This window comes from Meriones unguiculatus, chromosome 6 (assembly GCF_030254825.1).
Source record: "Meriones unguiculatus strain TT.TT164.6M chromosome 6, Bangor_MerUng_6.1, whole genome shotgun sequence".
Lineage (NCBI taxonomy): Eukaryota > Metazoa > Chordata > Mammalia > Rodentia > Muridae > Meriones > Meriones unguiculatus.
Window position 1 is genome coordinate 1,296,080 of NC_083354.1, and position 21,016 is coordinate 1,317,095.

Consider the following 21,016-nt stretch of genomic DNA (forward strand, 5'->3'; position numbering starts at 1 on the left):
GTTCTAGGTTTTCACTAGGTACCATGGACATACATACAGCAATCGGGCAATTCATTGCAATAACTTTTGAAAATTGTTTATTGTTTCATGTCATTATTGGAATAATTAATAGTGTTTAGTCTTTCTTGCGTGTGTTTGTGTTTATGTGTGGTGTGGTGTGTATGTATAGTCAGAGGGCAACTCGCAGGAGCCAGCTCTTTTGCACCATTTGGGGTCTGTGAACCCAGTTCAGGACCTTTAGTAAGATCTTTTTCCACTGAACAATCTCATAGACCCCCACATTGGATCACATTTCTCTTTCTGTCTGTGCAGTTAACTTTCACAATGAAATAAAACAGCTGAAGGTTTGGGCTTCCTGAGCCGGAGTGCCTGTCAGAAACTCACTGTGGAAAAGAAGATGCAAAGCCATTTGCTCTACAGAGTGAACTGTGGGTTTGCTTGTGTTCAGTTAACAGATACAGTTATCTTTACATGCTAAAGTTATCATGGAGTCCCTTTAATTCCATCCTAAACATTCTGATCATTGATTCCAACCTATTTTCCCCTTTCTCTTCTTCCATCTCCCTAAACCACCCACATAGTGGTGTTTTTCCTTTCTTTTTAGGAAAAGAATACCTTTTCCCAACCGGTTCTGTTTTAATTCCAGCACTTGTACTCCCTTGGGCTTAAGGGAAAGCTTTAGCTCAGTGCATAAGAAGAAGGACCCCAAGACTCTACAGTGTTTCTGATGCTTCTTTCTTGTCAACCTCTCTAAAATATCAATTTCAGCGCATTGCTCTCACTTACCATAGTCAGCATAATTTATAGGTTTTCATAAACTATCAGCATAAGTGTGTTAGCAATGTTGGCAACAGATAACAATTAGTGAAATGACATAGACTTCAGTGGTGAAATTATGTAAATCACGGTCTTTTAAATCATTGTCTCAGTTTCTCTATTTTCAAATATACACTGAAATAAGGGCAGTAAAACCAAGAGTTAAAAATGACAAAGAGTCATTTTTGAACTCTGCATAATGGCACCTACCTATAATCCCAGCACTCAGGAGTAAGCAGATGGTTGGCAAGTTCAAGATTGGTCTGGGCTACATATTAAAGTCCTGTTTCTTCTTCTTCTTCTTCTTCTTCTTCTTCTTCTTCTTCTTCTTCTTCTTCTTCTTCTTCTTCTTCTTCTTCCTCTTCTTCTTCATCTTCTTTTTCTTCTTCTTCTTCTTCCTCTTCTTCTTCTATACCAACAACCCCCCCCCCAAACAAGCCCCTTTTAAAGCTTAGTATTACTAGTAAGACAATAAAAAAAGGAATCCTGCAGTCAGTGTGCATTCTGCTGAAGACTCAACAAAGCTAGTATTTTTAGCAGTGTGAAATGAAAAACACTCCTGTTGTATGGGTTGGAATTTCATCTCAAGCACCATGGGGAAAAAAATTCTGCCATAGCAGTGCATAGCAGTTATCCCAGTGATCAACAGGAGGATCCCTGGGGTTCGTTGGGCAGCCATTCTAGCTGAGTTGGTGAGTTGCCAGTTCAGTGAGAGATCTTGCCTCAAAGAACAAGGTGGAGAGTGATTGAGGAAGACACTCAATGTCAACCTGTTGTTTTCATATACATGGACACATGTGAAAACACAGAATACCTACATACATGAGTACAGAAACAAGCACACACACAGATAACACACACACACACACACACACACACACACACACACAGAGAGAGAGAGAGAGAGAGAGAGAGAGAGAGAGAGAGAGCCATTCCTGGAAAATCTTGTGTTGTTAAACATACGAAGGATTTCCATTCTCTTTTTCCACATTTATTTCATCTGTTTTTTTTTTAAATGTTTTTTATTATTTTTAAATAATTTTATGCATTCACTTGTATCCCAGCTGTAGCCCTCTTCCTCTTTCCCTCCCAATCCTCCCCTCCCTCCCTCATTTCCTACCTGCCCCCTTCCGAGTCCAATGAGAGGGGGTGTCCTCCTCTCCTTCCGTCTGGCCCTAGCTTATCAGGTATCTTCAGGATGGTTGCAATGTCCTTATCTGTGGCCTAGCAAGGCTGCTCCTCCCTCAGGAGGAAGGGAAAGCTCATGAGTTCATGTCAGAAACAATTCCTGTCCCCCTTACTAGGGAACCCACTTGGATACTGAGCTACCATGGGCTATGTCTGAGCAGGGGTTGTAGGCCTTTTAACATCTTTAGTTCTTTATATATTCCAGATATTAGCCCTCTGTCAGATGTTGGTTTGGTGAAGTTCCTTTCCCAATCCGTAGGGTGTTGTTTTGTTCTAACAACAGTGTCTTTTGCTTTACAGAAGCTTTTCATTTTCATGAGGTCCCATTTATTGATTGTTGCTCTTAGGGCCTGTGCTGATGGTGTTCTGTTCAGGAAGTTGTCTCCTTGGAGTTCTAGGCTGTTCCCTACTTTTTCTTCTAATCGATTTAGAGTATCTGGTTTTATGTTGAGGTCCTTGATCCACTTTGACTTTAGTTTTGTGCAGGGTGCTAAATATGGATCTATTTTCATTTTTCTGCATGTAGACATTCAGTTGGACCAGCACCATTTGTTTTAGATGCTGCCTTTTTTTCATTGAATGGTTTTGGCTTCTTTGTCAAAAATCAAGTATTCATAGGTGTGTGGGTTTATTTCTGGGTCTTCTATTTGGCTCCATTGATCCATCTTTCTGTTTCTATGCCAGTACCAAGCAGTTTTTATTATTATTGCTCTATAGTACAACTTGAGATCAGGGATGGAGATACCTCCAGATGATCTGTTGTTGTACAGGATTGTTTTGGAAATTCTGGGTTCTTTGTTTGTCCATATGAAGTTGAGAATTTTTCTTTCCAGGTCTGTAAAGAACTGAGTTGGTATTTGGATGGGAATTGCATTGAATCTGTGGATTGCTTTTGGCAGGATGGCCATTTTCACTAGGTTAATCCTACCGATCCATGATATTTCATCTGTTGATTAAAGATTTCAAAGTCTCTTAACAACTAGAAAAAAGGTTTCATTCAAATGCAAATTGAATTTAGGGTTTGGGTAATTAAAATTCACACTGACATGCAAACTACTAGCACCCGAGTCTTTGCAAAAACTAGCAGTCCTTTCCTCTTCGCTCAGAGGCCTCGAAGCCAGTCTCTTTTCTGAGTAAGCGTAATACAAATTGGATCTGTTGTTCACTGTTTCTTCTCTTTTGGGGTGAATTCTGTTTACATCCTAAATAAGCAGATTGACTTGATATTTCAGTGGTAACACATTCATCACTTCTGCCTGCTATCTCTCAGCTTTTGTGCAATGTGTGGAATTGAAATAATTATAATGCTGGCTGTTTTGTCATAGATTAAAAACATATGATTCGAAACAAACATACCTTTAAAAAGAAAGACAACATTTGGAACTTGTTATCTTTGTACGCATAGGATTTTTTTTTTTTTAAGACAATTGTATGGGATTCAAATGCTCTGACTGACCTAGGAGACAGCAGTACGAGGCTTTAATGCTTTTTCCCCCGTCACACAGCTTTCCTGGCCAGAGATTAACTGAGTTCATGGGAAAACAAATGACCTCATAGATGGAGCCGCTCCACATTAAGAAGTGCAACACAAATTATGAGACGCAGTTGCAGGGTGAGGATAGGGTAAATTTTATTTGCATTTGGATGGAAAAATCTTTGTCTCTAAGGTGCAATGAGATTGGTCACCCGTTATCATTGTCCTGTGGCAAATGCTGCTCTTTACTTTCTCCATTTTTTTAAAAAAAAATAAATTTTCTGTTTTTGGCAGGAGCTCCAGGTCATGTGCTGTGCTGGAGGCTACCAGGTGAGTATGATTTTGGCCCACATCTGCTTCCAGGAAGCTGTGCTTCCTAGTTCCTGGCTCTTTCAGAACTTTGCTCCTGTAGTTTCCCTCATTGGCATTTAGCCATTTGTTTGTGTCAAACTGATGTACGCTGTTTCTGATACTGTTAGAGAAATTCAGCAAGAGTTTAGCAAGCTCACCTTTTTCATCTTTCTTGTGTGTAGTCAGGAAACCATAGGCCAAGGGGAAGAGAGATGGGAACCATGCTTTGTAGGTTTTGACTTTTTAAAACCTGCTTTATTTGGGTTTCCTTATGTCCCTTCTCCACCCCAGTCCCTTCCAACCCACCGACCTTAGGTAGGAGAGATAGAAGGTTAATAGGGATGAGGAATATGGACCTCTTTAGAAGTAGCTCCTTGGGGCGATTGCACTCTTCTTCGTAAGGACTCCAGAAGTCCAGTCAAACAGCAGCAGCAACAGCAAACAGGAACCAACATCAAATATCAAAACAGCAAACAACAGCAGCTGGAGCTGTAGAGCCAAGGGCAGTAGAAAGAGCCACAGCAACCTTGAAGTGTTCTCTGAAGCATTTCTCTCTAACAGAGGCTCAAAGCAAGGTGATGTGAAGTGTAGCTTTCTCTCTCTGTCTGTGGGCTCTAAAAGTCCACACAAGAATGTTTTTCAGCTGGCCAAAGCCATGCCCCTGTGAGAAACAGTCTCCTGTTGACAAGGATCACTTGCCCTATCATGAGGAACTTGCCTTTCACAAGGCTGCTATCAGCTATGGACAAAGCATTCCCGCATCCCACGCTTGGTACTACATCAAAAACATATCCACACAACACAACCAAAACTTCCACTACAATGCTTTTACAGCAGAATGGGGTAGGCATGGCTAAGGTTCCTGGGCTTCCGGGACAGGAGAATCATGGGGGACAGATGGATGGGAAGAGCGGAAGGAGGATGCCACCATGGGTTAGCACGGAGAAGAAACCATGTGGGCCAAAAGAAAGGACTCCAATAATTGTGTGGAAAGGCCTAGATGAAGAATAAAAGCAAATACCATGGGATTATGAATGGAAGGTAGACCAGATGAGGAGGATTAAGGCAGATGGCATTGGATGGGGGCTGAGAGATGGATGGTGAGGCTATTGAGACAGTGTGAGTGAAATATCTGCCTGGCCCAAGGTAAATAAGGCAATTATGAAATTTAACAGGTGTCTATGTCTTATTATTTATGATATCGAGTTAAATAATACTGCTGTGATAATCTTAGGGTTAATAATAATAAATGAATATAGCCCAACAGTCTTTTTATATTTACTACAATGAATGGAGCCCAATGTTGGGTATGAACCCATGACCTCAAGATTAAGATCTAATGCTCTACCGACTGAGCTAGCTGGGTTTATATTTACTACAACACATAGGCCTTACTCTAATGTGCCCTAGCTGCCCCTGTGAGAAGTGGAATCCTGTTCTCTATTTGGAAGCCAAGTTCCAGGCCTCCTCCAAAATCCAGGGCCCTGCCGATTGGAGAATGACACCTGTCACCTTGGGTTTCACTGTAAATTATAAAAATATTTATTATTGTATATTAATTTAAGTGACTACTATAGATAGCATATCTCTGTTTACAAACACACTAATGTATATATTTTATATAAAAATCAAAAAAGCTATTAGTGGCCTCTTGCCAATCATCTACAGTATTTGGTTGTGGCTTTTTATTTCCAGTGAAGAAAACATATGGATTTTCCTGAATTTTATTCTGTCTCACTGTTAGAAATTTACTCATAAACAGGCAATATGGAACTGTTTGACAAAGATCCACAATCACCAGTATAAGACAAATAGTACTGGCATGCCTAAGAGACTCACACTGAGTGGAGGTGCTGTCATAACATGCTGGGAGGTATCATGGAGCTTTTGGGATGAGACAGTAAGCACAGGAGGGTTCTAGAAAATGGCAGATTGGGAGATTACATTACTGTGTGGATCAGGTTGATCAGGACTTCACTCACAAACCATGTGGACATGGCTCCCAGGAATGGTTAGAGATCTGTCAGACTCAGATAATAATCTTCTGGCCTGGTAAAATGTCTTCACTGTCATTCATGGTTCAATCTGATGAGTGTATGAAAGCACACATGTGGCTTTTAAGCTCCAAGCATAGTTCATTTACTGCGTGCTCCACTGTGGCTAATTAAAACATGCCTTAGATGGTTTTTTTTCCTTGCAGCCTTCCCCCCTTAGCTGGTCACTTTCTTCCTTCTCTTCTTCTTAATTATTTGCTTTACCCAACAATCATGATATTTTAGAAAGCATGATGCAGACTTCCAGTTCTTGGAAATGGTCAAGCATAGACAATTTCTTGAGATATGGAAGTGGCCTGCACTGCTTAATCTCATATTCTATTATTGCAAGGTTACATCTATTATTGCAAGGTAGGCTACAGAATGGAGATTAACTGTGTGCTTGTGAAGTACAAAACATTGATGTTGGTGACAAATTGAGAAGTTTCAAGTACCGGGTGTAACAGTAGTTAGTATTTTTATTACCATGACTTCTTAGTCCAGTGAGCTCTAGGTTCAAAAAACATTCTCTTAGTTACTCGCTTGCTTTTTTCACTCTATACTTAGGGTAATGATTAGTTTTTTTTTTGTCGACTTGACACAAGCTAGTGCCATCCGGGAAGGAGAGACCTCAGTGGAGAAGATGCATTTATAAGACTGGCCTGTAGGCAAGTCTGCAGGGACATTTTCTTGATTAATGATTGATGGGGAAGTCCCAGCCCATTATGGATGGTGCTACCTATGGGCAGGTGGTGTTGGGGTATATAAAAAAGCATACTGAGCAAGCCATGATGGGCAAATTAGTAACAGATGCTCCTTCATGGCCTCTACTTCAGCTCCTACCTCCAGGTTTCTGCCCTGCTTGAGTTCCTGTCTTGGTTTTCCTCAATGATAGATTGTGATCAGGACATGCAAGCCTTTCCTTCCCAAGTTGGATTTGCTCATGCTTTATCACAACAATAGAAAGCAAACTAGAGCACTTACTGAGCATCTACTAGTTATTATACTTGGTCTGATAATTAAAGGTGAATTTGGGTGTTTTTTTTTTTTTGATTGGCAGTAAAAAAGAAAAACTCCAAATATTCAAAACACATATGTGTTGCATTGCATTATAGCCTGTGATTGAAAGCAGAATCAATGTGGGAACCTTGCTTCTTTGGTGTTGGTTTCACCCATCTTCCAGATCTTCTTTCTGATTTTTCAGAGTTCCGACTGAGCCTCAGACTTCTTTTGTTTGTTAACAATCTATTTGCTCTAGGACTGTGTTCCTAAAACTCATTAATAAATGAGAGACCCTATGCAATATGTTCCATAAAATAAGTTGAATTCTTAAAGAATGTTTTATGACAAACTTATGCATGTATGCAATATATTCTGATTACATTCTTGCCCCTCTTATCCCTAGCTCCCACCAGTTGCTACCAGTTCAGTTCCAAGATTCATAACATTTTTTTTAAATTAGGGATTTTGGCAAAATTCATTGACCACTTCATTTAGTACTGTGGAGAGGAGACTTTTACTTCTTGAAGTAATAGATCTTATGGGACCAATTTAGTTTCATCCAGGAAAGCAAATTTCCCAGCTCTGAATGAGATCTGATTTTCATTAGATGGGTTGGCTACAGGGTTATTTCATGAAAACAATGTCCAGAAGCTTGTGACTCAACGTGAATTTAGCTTCACCTCATCTACCTGCACCCCTGTGGTGCCTGAGTGAGAGAGTGTGCTGGGAAGCTTCAGTTCAGGCTGGATGCTTCATTCTCTACGGACAAAAATGAAAGGATGCTCAAGCCATGCCTTTCTTCAAAAGAAGAAATGAGGGTCAATATTGTATTCCAACCAGATGACTGCTGCTGCCTTTCGCATTGTGCTTTCTGTTACCTTTCTTTTTCTTCTCTTCCTATTGGTGTGTGTGTGTGTGTGTGTGTGTGTGTGTGTGTGTGTGTATAGGTGGTTTCTGGGGATGGAACTCAGTTCTCAGTAGCCTTGCATCATAATTTGTCAAATAATATTGTTGGCTGAATGGCAGAAATGAAAAAAAAAAAGGAGGACAGAAGGGACCATCCTCAGGAGGCAAGTTGCATGGGAAAATGTGCTAAGCCACCTAAATAATATTTTAAATAGCCATGGCAGCACGAGCGCTAAAATGAACTATGCGTTGGGCTTTTTGACAGCTTAAAGTAGCAAGAAGGCTTTGTGGAATAAATAGCTTAAATTTTGTCCAAAGAAAACCACTATATAACACATCTGTTGATGGTTAGCAGATCTACAACGTGTCTAAGAGACTGAAAATATTGTATATTTAAGGACTATTATTTTGGATACCCTACCCTTTTAATGAATTCATCTGTAGAAAGGAAAACAGTGGAAACGGAGCTTCCAGATTTCCTCATGAGGACTTCTAGAATAATTCTAATAAAAAAAAATTGTAATGACTTCATAGAGGAAACTCATCAACCTTGGATCACTTGGCACGTACTTCAGCCTAGGAATGCTGTAAGCCTTGCTTTGGTAATTGCACAGTTAGTACTGTTGAGCTTTGATGGGTCTCAGTTCTATACCATGAATTTTCTCATGAAGGGTAATGGTCTTCTAGGCTGAACTTACAGAAAACATGATGGGGAGAAATGTGTAATAATGGGAAATAAGAGTTGATGACTCATGACTATGCTGTGGGGAGTCTGGTTAGTGGAAGAATGACAAATACAAAAGCAGCTTTTACAGCTACAGGGGCTGCCATGTGCGTCTTGGTGTTGCTCTCTTCCCATTTGGGAGTTTTGGACATTGGATGGTCTCTCCCAATGAACCAGAGGCATTGGTATCAACTCTGGCTCCATGTTAGACTCTCTGAAAGAGGTTTTTAAATGTGGCAACATGCAGACTCACCCTCAGATTCTTGACTTAACTGAGCTGTGTTGGAACCTGCTCACATGAATTAAAAAACTGTTCCTAGACAATTACTGTGTAGCTTATGTTGAAAACCAAATAGAAAGACCTGTTTGGGTACAGTCTTACAAAAGACAATTTGATGTGACGGATCATACTGGCTACTATTTAGCTCCCATTTAACTCTTCTCTGATGCTTTGAGTCATTTTTTTAATGGCTTAGTTGGCCTGCTGTCAGTTAGTGGTATGCAATATAAATTATGGCGTATGTTTAAATATAATATATGGGAAGTTCAGTGATTCTATAGTGAAAATATTCAAACCACAGCCCTATCTAATCCTTTCCTAGCCCACAACTCCTATTTCTTTTAGACTGAATGTATATGCCTATCTATCTGACATAGTTTCACAAATCATGTTTTGTGGAGGAAGCTGGGAAGGGTTTGTGTGCGGTGACAAACTAGGTTAGTGATCTATTTCTGTACCTTTTTGAAATAAGACTTTAACCTATCACTTTGTGTGATACAGTTCCATCCATAGCAATAATTGCATTGTCAAATGAGTATGCTTTGGAATAGTTTAGAGGGTGGTCACTTTCTTCTTGTAGGCTTTAGCAGATTAGAGAGTTAGCCTGCATTCATTTAAAGCAGAAACTGACTTAGATGGTGGACTTGTGGAAATTTTACAGCTGAGATGGCTTGCTCAGCGAGTCCATTTTCCACTCTAAAAGTCAGTGATCATATAGCTGGCTTTCACACAGCCAAAGGTGGAGTAGCAAGGACAGGATTTACCATTCTACCTGGAAAACCCAAACAAGACAAAGTATGAGAAGCAATCAAGACAGTGATATCAGTAAGGACAGATCATAAGTTCTGTGTTTGTTTTAGCTCACAGGGGAAATGCCTGTGGTCTCCTGCTTCAGAGAGTGAGGAAATGAAGCAGTAGCTTAGGGAGATCAAGTAATTGGAGTTCTCAGAAGTACAGCTGCAGAGAAGTGAGAACTGCAGACACACAGGGCTTGAGTTCTTCAAAAAGGTTTCCTTTGAGCTTCCACCTGCTCAGTAACTGCACAAGGAGACTGTGTGGGCTAGTGAATGGACCTTCCCTCTATGGGCTCACAAAGAACCATGAGTACTTTTGGATCTCACCAACCATAGTGGAAAACTTCATTTCCAATGCATCCATCTAGAATACGGAAAACTTGTCTGCAAGAGCCATAAGCTCTTGAGCAAATACCAGTCTGGTCCTGTCTAAGAAAATCTTAGAATCAGTGCTCTTATCATGGCTGATGGGTGAAATGTGCTGTTGGTTCCTATTCTAGGAAGGATGAGGATGACAGAAAGATTCCTAGGGGGTATCCAAGGTGGCACTAGGCTGGGAGTTTGGGAACAACTAAAAGGTGATTCTGCCATTTACTCCATCGGGAAAACGACCTGGTGGAGATGTCTATGTCAGTTTTTTTTTCTCTAGTCCTAAAAACATACCTTTTCATTACCAGATCTTATACACTAAACTTTTGTGTTATTTATCACTTCCTCATGCTCAAGACCAGCCTTTAATATCATCTTAAGCATTTATCCGACTTGAGGTAGCACTTCTTATTGTCCTTATTAAACCCCTTGGTGGCTTTAACTGATACTAACTTTTTTATTTTTGACAAAAATATGCTTTTGAAGTCTTCTCAAGATTTTTTTTTTTGTTAAAATTTGTTTATTCTTATTTTACGTGCATGGGTGTTTTGCCTGCATCTGTATAAACATATTATCGTGTGCATACCTGGTGCTGAAGGAAGCCAGAAGAGGGCACCATATTGCCCTCTTCTAGGCCTGGAGTTACAGACAGCTCTTAGCTGCCAGGTGTGGGCTGGGAGCCTAACCTCCATCTAAGTGCTCTCAGCTGCTGAGCCATTTCTCCAGCCCCTTTCATGTTTTTTTTTTTTTTTAATTTTAATTTATTTTTATTTCGTGTGCTTTGGTGTTTTGTTTGCACGTATGACTGTGTGAGGGTGTCCGATTCTCGGGAACTCGAGTTACAGACAGTTGTGAGCTGCTATGTAGGTGCTAGGGAATTGAACCTGGGTCCTCTGGAAGAACAGCCAGTGCTCTTAACTGCTGAGTCATCTTTCGAGCCCCTTTCAGGGTTCTTTAGAGAGGCTGTGACTGAGTGATTTGTTGGAAGCAGTTATTGTGATAGGGACTTAATGAGCGCAGACACTGGGTTGGAGGATGTTTCATACAGGAACAAGAGGCTGTGTCTGAAGAGAGGTCAGAGAGGAAGAACATTACTTACTGATTTCCTTCCTTGTCGCCATGGTTAATATCTTAACAGATGCCAGATCCTTGTGTTATTATTTTAGTAAAAGTACCTGAATTATTATTGTTGCTTTGAAGCTTTCCCCAACTGTTTAAACATTAAGATTACCAAGAACAAATCTACACATTAATTTACCTGATTCCAAGGGCAGTTGGCCAGTGTGTGCCAACTGTCCAGGCCATAGCTGTGGGCTGATGTCAAGTTGGAGAAAGGAATAAGTACAAAGACTTTTCTTTTTCCAAACGCAGCTGACCCTCCTGGGTCCCACCAAAGCCAAATTCAAGGCCTGCGTGAGGAATCTTTGAAGTTGCTGAGTGTTTTCCTGTTGTTTCTACTTCATGGAGGTCCAAAAAAAGATACTGGCTCCCCACAAAACACCAGGAAAGAAGGAGGGACCCCAAAGAGACACACATGAGCAGAAGGAGCCATTCACCAAGGGAACAGGCCCAGGTACAGTCATCTGGAGCTATCCAGTGAATGAGGGGCTCAGTTAGTAAATGTCATCAACCTGGGAATGTTGTCCTGGAATGAAATGCCATGTTTATACTTTAGATTTCTTTCTTAAGACATAAAAAAAAAAACCCTCCCTCTATGATTCCTTTTATCAGTTTCTTTTGCTTTTGCTTTAAGAAAACACTAAAGCCACAAGATATGCTTACAAATTGAGGGTAGTTGAAGGAACATTTAAAATTTACACTCTCTTCTTCTCTTTTCATCCCTACTCTAAGTTGTATCCTTGGGCCAGTAACCTTCTCCCAAGTGCCTAGTGGCTTTTACCCATGATGCTTTGAATACTGTTCTGACAAAAGCACCACAAGAAGACCAACAGAGCCAATTAGCCAGGGCCCAGAGGCCCTATGGAGTCTAAAGCACCAACCAAGGACAATGCATGGACTTGTCCTAGGTCCTCTATTTGTAAGTAGCTGATGGGAAACTTAGACTTCATGTGGGGCCACTAGTTAGGGGAGTAGGGGATATCTCTGACATGGACTATGTTGCCTGCTTTTGGTCACTTCCCCCTAATGGTACTGTCCTACCACGGCCACAGGGGAAGTAGATGAACTCAGTCCTCATGTAAATAGATGAGCTGAGGTGTGTGGGTAGGGGGTTCCCCTATTCTGAGGAATAAGGGAAGGTGCACGTGAGAAGGAGGGCAGGACAGGGAGGAGAGGAGGTCAGTGCCTATGATTGAGATGTAAATTGAATTAATTAATAAAAATTGCCTGCCTGTTTGCTTTCTTTAATTCCAGCTATGGAAAGAGTCTCATTTCTCCAAGTGCATCTATTCAGCTCCACATAAGTTCAGCTACATAAATAATCCACACTTATTGAAACTTTTGAATACAGATAGCTCAAATTCACAGTGAGTCAAACATGATTTGTCCCATGAAGCAGTATGAATTCTTTTATTATTGAATCTGAGTATCTTGCTGTAATGTTTGTTCAAAGATGTTCATTTCCTAACCTCTCTATTTTTTTTTTGAGTGTGCCAATTTTGGATATATATTTTGGAGGCAGATTGTGAGTGTTGGAGGTGTGTAAGATGAGTTGGAGTGTGGGTTAGGAAGGCTGCCTCTGCTCTACTTGGGTCCTCAGAAACACAGGCTATTTTATTTAGTGCTTTGGCTGTTTCTCAGGACCATTCAGTACTCCTCTGATCTGCATGAACTTGCTGTTTAGATGTCCTCACAGCATGGATTCCATGAACAAGTGGTCTCCAAAACAGGAAGTAGAAGCTGCCAAGTCCATAAGAGCCTAGTATATAATCTTTTTATTGTGATTCTTTGGACAAGCGATCACAAAGCCCATGCCCACCCATGAGAAGAAGCTGGACCTCATGTCTTCTAGGGGAGGTGTTTCAAAGAATTTATAGCTGTGACTTATTGTTTGAGAGTTGATTTGTGTATTGATTTGTGTGCATATGTCATGATTCCAAAATCGTTGCTCGTTTTGAGCCATGGATAAGCTATCCTAGGGGCAAGTTTGAGTTAGTAACTATTGTCTGAACTATAACATGTACGTTAGATCTGGCTTTATGTCCTTGTAAATAAAGTTTTATTGAAACAGTCATGTTCTATCATATATGTGATATATGGATTTTTTTGTATCACAATATCAGGACTGAATAATTTTGACAGATGATATGGACCGTAGAACATGGAATATTTACTTCCTAACCCCTCTTGGAAAAAGTCTACTAACTCCTGCTCAGAACAACTCAGGAGTGCCCCTATCCTAGGACAAGTGTAATGACTAGTTTACTGTTTGATCTGATGTTGTGACTGATGTCAAGGACAAAATGTAATTGAAGTTAAAGTGTTGCTCTGGCTTTGAGAACAGTCCTCAAAGAGTATGCAGGCTCTCTATGCTACCATCAGATTATCCAGTATTCTGGCAGGATGAAATCTCCCAGGAAGCTGAATGTGTTTGTTCTTGGCAACCCCCGTCTGGATCTTGGCAGTGAGCTATGTTTCCCTTCTACCTTATGTCTCTGCATCCTCCAATTTCCCAAAACACAACTGCAGATGTCAGAACCTGGATGCGCATTTACAGCAGGGATAACTTGGATGTTGTTGCTATGGAAGCTTTCTGGTGCCAAAATTTCTGTGGGTCTTTTGGTACAGTCTTTTGGTTTTTTTTTTTTTTTTTTTTTTTTTAGAAAAGTGTGTTTTGTATTTTTTTTTTTTTTTCAGAATAAAGTTCCAAGCATTGGTCTTATGTCTTGTTTTTGTTTTTCAAGTTATCTTTAGCTTTTCAGTATTGCTGGTACACTGACTTGCTGTAGGGTAAATAAAAATGAAGAATGATTCCTCATTTGAAATTGATACTTGGACTTGTCCTTTGACCTTCTTTTCTTCCTCTTAGAAGCAACCCAATAGGCAAGTGCTCTTAGTTAATCCATATTGACAATTCACCTTAACAACTCTTGCTGGGGAGGTATTGATCAAAGGATACCATGTTTCAGTCATGGAAGATGAATAAACTCTGAAACTCTATTATACAGTATTGTGCATGGCTAACGATTCTGAATTGTTTACTAAAAAATCTGCTAAGAGGGCAGAGCTTGTGTTAAATGCTCTCCCCCACGTGTGTGCAGATAGCTTGTGTGCTAAGGCCAGAGGACAATCTCTGCTGTTATCTCAGGTGTCAGTCTTATTGGTCTGGGGCTTTCTGGGTAGGCTAGATTGACTGGCCAGGGAGCCCCAGTGATCTGCCTGCCTTTGCTTCTCCAGTACTGGGATAACAAGCCTATCCCATCATACCTAGCTTTTGTTCACATGGTTCTGGGAATCAAATTCAGGTCCTCATGTGCAAGGCAAGCACTGAGCTGTCACCCTAGCCCTGTTGAGTTAAATGCCCTTCTCACACTAAAGCAGAGGCAGGTAATTTCAGGAGATGACGGCTTTGTACATGCTAAAGTTTGTAGGGCTCATCTTTCCAGGTAAGCCCTCATTTCCAAACTCAACAGGTTGTACAACATTAATATCTACAGGTTTTTCAAAATGTTGATCATACCTTAGTTACATAATAATAAAAAGCCTCACTATAGGAAGCCTCAAAATCACTTTTTAATTTCTTCCTTTCCCTCTCTGCTTTCTTCTCCTTCCCTGTTTTTCTCTGAAATAACAAGAAAGCGGAGCTTATGGTCACAGCGCAGGTCTGGATTTCTGAGGACAGTTAGACTTCATAGGCTATGTTCCCATTTAGGCCACGGCCTGGATCCAACACTTGACACTTTCTCTAAAGGCATGTCAGCCTATGTCTTGTCGGCTCTTAATTCAGTCTCTAAATATTTGATTTTTCTTAGGGAGCTAGGATTTGGTGGCTTCTAGGAATGAAGCAGTGTGTTCCTCCATCTCTTTTTTGGTAAATTCCAATTTTATCCATCTTAGCTATACTAATTCATAACAGAAGAAACACTGTCCCATTTGATTACTTAGTGTTTTTAAGTACTGTCAGAGCCCTAAAGGTAATAATGAAATGGTAGCTTCCTACTATTACACCTTCCCCCATTTCTCTGTCATCCCTTTGAAGGGGTAGAGTGGCTTTACCTGCAGAAGGAGAGAAGGCTGTGGGAATGATCAACTTGGGCGTGTGAGTTTTGGTAAACATATTCATTCCGAGATAAATGTGAATGTTCTTTTGCTACAGACTATGCTGGGAACTATATGTCCTGTTTCCATGCGTGAAGTTGGGAAACTGTCCTCCTGTTTAGAGGGTTTCCATGGCTCCCTCACATATGAATCCAGCCTGGCCCACTGAATCAACTGGGGCTAATAAATGGTATAAGTACTATGAGTTACTCTGCTGTTTACTCTCCAGAATACTTTCTGGTACATTAGCCCAGTCAAGTCAATAAATTAGTATCTTAGTGTGGTAGAAATGTTAATGCCTTTCTGAAAATTCTAAATGTATTATACAAAATACCTTTGTGTTGGACAAATGTTAACCACTGGTGCCTTCATCAAGGATGAGAGCATAAGCATCCAAGCATCCATTAATATTTTGAAAACAAACAAACAAACAAACAAATAAAAAACCAAGGTTAGAAAGGTGGTATGTATCTTGCCTGACCTTCAGTCTCTCACAGGCCATGAATCCCACCATGTTCTCTTTCTCTTTTTCACTGTTCTTTCCTCCATCCTTGGCTGCATTTTCTTCATTAGTCACCATCTTATTCTGGGCCAGAATCTGAGATGGTCCAATGCCCTTGAGATCCTTTTTTATTATTTACTTACTCAAAATCTCCTATCTTTGCATATGAGGAGAACAATTGCTCTCCTAGCAGTTATTTCTTAAACAGTCTTATTCTTTTGGAGTTTTGCTGCTGGCTACAATCAAGGCTTCAAAGGCAAGAATGAAGCTACTCTGTGAAGCAACAAGGAAGACTTTTGGACAGGAGAAAGTTGTGGAGGAAGCAGAGCGAAGTGCCATGGAGTAACAGGATGCTGAATAGCAGAGAAGAGACATAGCTGTTGACTGCACACCTTGGAGGAGTGCTAAACTCACGCAGTAGCTCGCAAAGAAAGATTATTATTATTATTATTGTTATTTGCTATGCACTAGAACAGACAGAGCCTGAGTAGTCTGAAGGGGTGAGTCTGGGTGAAACAGACACAACCTTCTTATATCAAATGCAAAATGGAAAAAGACCCGAAGGAAGTCAGCACTAGTTGAGTTTTAGAACCCACAGGATGGTTTTGATAGCCACAGAAAATGTAATTGAGCAGTGATTACATCAAGTGTATGCTATCTTTGAGAGTCAGGGAAGCCTAAGATGACATCACCTTGAGTCCACAGGGTAGTTGGTGTGAAAGATATAATGCTTTGCTAGCCTTTGAGGCAGTCACACATAAAGACCTACACTCCTATAACAGACTTGAAACAACAATGAGAGAGGCTAAAGTTTTCAGCTATTTCTTTCACAGTGCCTACGTTAGGACAAATTCAAGTGCAGTTAGCAGACAAGAACATCTCTGACCACCAAGTCCTAGGGTAGGGTGCAGGAAACAACATCAGGGTAATTTGTAGATGCTAAAAGAGCTGGGCTGTGGCCTGCCATTTGGTAGTATATTTTTCTCATGAAGACAACTCATCATGGAGAAAATAAGGTGGCTGTGAAGAAGTCATGGTGTTGACTGGGCTGATATTTTTCCATGGGCAAGGAAGATGCTTGTCTTTCTGCCCATTTCTACCTACCCCATCTCCAGAAAAATTAAAATTGGGCATCAGAGACTTTTTTTTTGCTTATAAGAAATAATGCCCCCAAACTGCTTTCCAGAAAGCAGCTCAACCTTTGTTCAGAATCCCATGAAAGAGAGGGAATAAAGGATTGCAAGAGCCAGAAGGGTCAAGGAAGCCATAGATCACAGCCTGCAGATTCAACTAAACAGGGCTCATTGGGGCTCACAGAGACTGAAGTGACAATCACCGAACCTATATGGTTCTGACCTAGGTCCTCTGCATATATTTTATGGTTGTGTAGCTTGTTGTTCTTGCGGGACTCCTAACAGTAGGAGTTGGGATAGTCTCTGAGTCTTTTGCCAGCTCTTGGGACCCTCTTCTTCCAAGTGCAGTTGCCTCACCCAGCTTTGATATCAGGGTATGCACCTAGTCTTATTGTAACTTGTTACGCCATGTTTGGTTGATGCCCTTGGGAGGCCTGCTCTTTTCTGAAGGGAAGTGATGGAGGAGTGGATCTGGGGGAGAGGAGAGGTGTCGGAGGACTGGAAGGAGAGGAGGGAGGGGAAACTGTGGTTGGGATGTAAAGTATGAGAGAAGAATCAATCACTCAATCACACCATACATAATTCACTGTGAGCATCAGGTCTTAGAGTGGATAGCAGGGAGGAAAGAGAGCAGGGAAAGGCAGATGAACTCAGCCCACAGCATGAGACATTTGTGCATTTTAAGAGCTGTTGCCACACATAGGGAGGTAGCATTATTGTATTGATCTTATACATGGAAAGAACACACCAAAGCATAGGAAGAGTGAAAAGCTCCTTCAAGGTTACATGGGTAGTGGTAAACCAGGGCTCAAATATTTGTCAGTCCTCACAGCACCTTGCCGAGTGAGTAGCCAGTAGTGGTGAAGTGAGGAAAAGAACATCAAAGGACCATGATGTGCAAAAGAACCAAGTCTCTCATGTCATGGTTGGCCTTGGGCTGATGATGGTTGCTGCTAGAGGATGTGGAGACAGGAAAGGCTGAGCCAGCAAGATAACAGCCCAGATCATAGAAAAGGGCCAAACCTGAGAGAGGAAAGAACAGAGAAAAGTCTTAGAAAAAGAAGAAAAGAATAAAGGATTCAAACCAGGGAGGCGTCTCTGTTCCCACAGGGATGTGGAAAGAAATAAGGAAAGAACTTAGTGTTGGAGCAAGATATGTTAATGGCTATCTGTGAATTTCCCCTGCGCTCATCTGAGAAGATAAATTTGACAGGATGTTATGGTTGAGGATCAACCACAATATTGAGCTCCATTGGAACTGGCTTTATAAAGTAGAAATAGTCTGGCAGGGGCTCGATTGTTCTGCTCTTAACAAAAGCTGCAACTGAATGTGTTTCAGATCAGAGGGGAAGTGGAGAGAGGGCACTGGGCCAAACACATGTAGGCAGGTGCTGTGAAACTTCTCCACACAGCTCTGCCAAAGCACTCATGGGTGACCTTGGCATTTAATGGGAAAAGTATGCTTCTCCATGCCTACCTCTGGGGAGGGGGAGACCTCCTGGCTTATCTGGATTTGATATTGAGGTGATATTTGAACACATCACTCTGAAGGTGTCAAAACAGGCAATTCCCTACTCACGTCTGGTTCTGTCCTATGCCTCCATCTGAACTCAAGCCTTTTTATCTCTGAGAATAACGAGGCTGCTGAATACCCATGGTAATATCATCTGCGATGTTGGCAAATTTTGGAAAAATAACAGAAAATAAGTTTGTCTCCTGACCTACTCTGTTATCCTTAGAGTGAGCAGGGTTTTCTGTTTTGCCTGTTAACTCTCTGTGGTTAGCAAATATGTGGAAGGTAGCATCATGAGACAGAGTGGACCTGTATCATCTCAGGACAGGTGTGGTGCAGCACTGAGGCTTCGGCTCAGTAGGGCCTCCTTTGGCAGGAATCACTAATGTCTTAAAGCTATAGACATTTATTCTCTCAACCTGGAGAGGAATTCCTTCCTTCCAGGTGTCAGCATGGCCACTGTCCATTTGGGTAGAATCCTTCCTGGGCATTCAGTCGTCTGACTTTGGTGTATCTTGGCTGGCAGTGGCTGTGACAGACTCCCTGCTTCTATTTTCCCAGTGTGTCTCCACCTTTTCACTTCACTCCCCCTGTGTGTAGCTGTCTTCACAGTGTTCCCTTTTCTTCTTATAAGGACACTATAACTTCGTTTTAACTCAAGCACACCTGTAAGATCCTTCCAAGTAGGGTCACATTACATTTATCCTAAAGTGGATCAGGACTTTAACATGCTTTTTTGGGTGGTATGATTCAACCCCACAATCAAAGGGGCCTATCAGCTAATAGCTGATTGGAATAAGAATGGGGAGTTGTGGGAAGGAGCTTAGGGAGAAAGGGAAACAGGAAGGACAGGGATAGCATGAGGTCTGTTTTATCTCTGGTGCTGTCCATGAAAACAGTGTAAAAGGCCTGGCGAAAGCCTTAGGCTGTGTTATCAGTGAATTCTGTGAGGCAGAGGTCACAGATGGGTTGTGTTGTTCATTTGTCTGTCTGCTTAGCACCTCACATAGCTACCATTTTTTTATGTGTGGTGGAAAGACTTGAGATTTACCCTGAGCAAATTTCAAGTGTGTAATTAGCCACCATGCTTACCATTAGCTATTTACTTATCTAGCAAAACTGATATAGCCTTTGAGTAATCCCTCCTTACCTCCACCACCCCTGATTGCACTGTTCTATCCTTTGGTCATAGAAATTGGACTATTTTAGATTCCACACATGAGTGGTATCAGGCAATCACTGTCCTTTTTGTCTGGTTTATTTCAATTAGCATACCTTCCACCTATAACTGAGCTATTAAAATCACAGAATTTTCCTTCATTGGAAGGCTGAATAATATTCCATTGGATATACACATTTTCTTTGTCTATTCATACCTTTTGATGGATACATAGGGATTTTCATATGTTGGTGCTTGGGAATAGTGTGGCAAGAAACACAGGGTTGCTGATATCTCTTGGCTACAGTGGTTTTATTTCCTTTGGAGAGCAACCCAGAAGATGAACAAATCAGTGTCATATTTCCTTCTCTCTCTCTCTTATTCCTTCCTCCTTTCTGCCTCCTCTAGCTTTCACTCTTTCACAACAATTTAACTGTTGTTTACCTGTGAGGTGGGTATTGTGCTTTTGATTTGCATTTCTCTCATGATGAGTGATGTTGAATACTTTTCCATAGACTCTTTGTCTATTTCTACATCCTGTCTGGAAAAAAAAATGCTGTTTGAGTCTTTTGCTGAGTTGTAGCTGGGTTGTTTTGGAGTTTTGTTTTGCTGCTGAGTTGTAGGAGAGTCTTAAAAATCAAATGTAGGATATTTACTTATTATTAGATATATGATTTGGAAGTATTTTGTCTCCTTAGGTTACATATTAAGGTTGATATGTCTTTCTTTTTCTGTGCAAAAGCTTCTTCATTTGATGTGGTCCAGTTTTTCACATTGCCTGAGCTTTGGATGCATCTTAAGAAAATCAATGCTAAAAAAATTTTGCTAAGACCAATACCAGGGCATTTCTTCCTGCTATGGTGTTTCCTTCCATTTTGTCTATGGGTTTTATGATGTCAAACCTTATGTTTTTTTATTTTTATTTTTTATATTAATTATAGTTTATTCATTTTGTATTCCAGCTGTAGCCCCCTCCCTCATCCCCTCCTAACCCCAACCCCCCCTCTCATATCTCCTCCCATGCCCCTCCCCAGTTCACTGATGGGGAAGACCTCCTCTTCTTCCATCTGACCCTAGCCTATCAGGTGTCAAAAGGACTTGCTGCATTGTCTTTCTCTGTGGCCTGGTAAGGCTGCTCCCCTCTCAGAGGGAGGTGATCAAAGAGCCAGCCACTGAGTTCATGTCAGAGACAGTCCCTATTCCCCTTACTAGGGAACACACTTGCATACTGAGCTTATGTTTAAATATTTAGAACAATTGTCTATTTTTGTGGAAGATAAGGGCCCAATGCCATTCTTCTGCATGGATATGTCCATTTCTTTCTGTACTACCTGTTGAAGAGCAAATCCTTTTTCTAAGGCATATTTTTGGCACCCTTGACAAAAATTATTAAACACGGTATGTATGGGGTGATTTTTGGGCTCTATGTTTGCTTTTATGACAGCACCATATCATTCTTTACTATTTACTATTATAATTTTTATACTATATCCACACACTCACACACACTCAAATACACTCATCCACACTCATACTTCCTGTTCCAGTGGTGGAC